This window comes from Mus musculus, chromosome 7 (assembly GCF_000001635.26).
Source record: "Mus musculus strain C57BL/6J chromosome 7, GRCm38.p6 C57BL/6J".
In the NCBI taxonomy this organism is placed as follows: Eukaryota; Metazoa; Chordata; class Mammalia; order Rodentia; family Muridae; genus Mus; species Mus musculus.
Genome location: NC_000073.6, coordinates 62,045,476 through 62,046,679, shown reverse-complemented (window position 1 = coordinate 62,046,679; position 1,204 = coordinate 62,045,476). Strand labels below are relative to the sequence as shown.

General features: G+C 41.9%; 1 non-coding gene across 1 annotated transcript; it reads left to right on the top strand.

Moving 5' to 3' along the window:
- The first annotated feature begins 431 nt into the window (after nt 1–431).
- On the top strand, nt 432–499 carry Mir344f (microRNA Mir344f). Its single transcript, NR_037288.1, has one exon. It is a non-coding gene; the product is annotated as a microRNA Mir344f (primary transcript).
- The last annotated feature ends 705 nt before the right edge of the window (nt 500–1,204 follow it).

Sequence of the window (1,204 nt, the reverse complement as noted above, 5' to 3'; positions counted from 1 at the left end):
AGTGGCGCAGCTGGGTAGAAAGCATCAGCAGCAGCTGCATCTGGCAGCTCAAAATCATAATCAGAAGGGTCCAGACAGACAAAGACACTTCCTTTTACAAGAGCATCTATTCCCAAGCAACCAGATACATGCTCAGAGCCCCCACACACCACTGGCTGTTTTTGCCTTTTGTCAAGTGGAACCATGTAAAATTGCATTTATTTATTATTTCTCATTTCACTGTTCCTGCCTGCTGCAGCACACAGAGAGGAGAGGCGATACATACAAGCTTGTATAGAAATCTCCCTGGTTACAGAAGGCTATTGATTTACATAGCTAGTTTTGAGATCTCTCACTTGATTGGTCCTAAGCCCATTCTTATTTTGAATGCACACACTCAGCCAATCATAGACAAATGGTGCTAATATAAGTCCCTGAAGAGAGGGGTTTTGCCAGTCAGTCTCCTGGCTGGAGTCCAGCTCTAAGCTGGTTCCAGGCTCTAGCCAGGACCTGACTACAACCTACTTAGCAGTGAAGGAGGACCCATATTAAGATATGCCAGGAAACAGAGCCAATGGAAAACCAGCATAGACAGGTACTTGCTAAAAGAGTCTGCACGTTTATTGAATTATTTGCTTCTATTTCCTCTTTAGGAAATGTGTTCCTTCTTCCTTATCCATTGCTCTTTTTTAAAAATATATTGCTCAGAGGGACTAATAGAGACTGAAGCAGTAGTCATGGAGCCTAGGTTCTTTGCAAGTGTCTGCTTATTAAGCTTGGGGGTTTTGTGGGATTGCCCACTGTCAGTGTGAGGATGTCTCTGACTCTTTCTCCCTGCTCTTGGGACTTGCTTTCTCCTACTAGGTAGCCTCATTCAGCCATGATTTAAAGGTTTTTTGTTTTGTTTTGTTTTCTCGTATTATTGCATCTTTTTTTTTTGCTATGTTTAGTTAGTATCAATGGGAAGCCTGTTCTTTTCTGAAGGGAAAAGGAGGAACATATGTTCCAGAGGAGACAGGGAACAGGGAGGGAGGGGAGGTTGCATTTATGATACACTGTATGAGAGAAGTATAAATTTTATATAGACATATATATATATGATTTACCCTTGGATTTTGGCTTTAATCTGCCATAAGCATCCCAGCCTTCAGTATATAACAGGAAACAGGAGAGCTGCTGTTCCATAAACATCTCAGCTTTCAGTATATAACAGAGACAGGAGAGC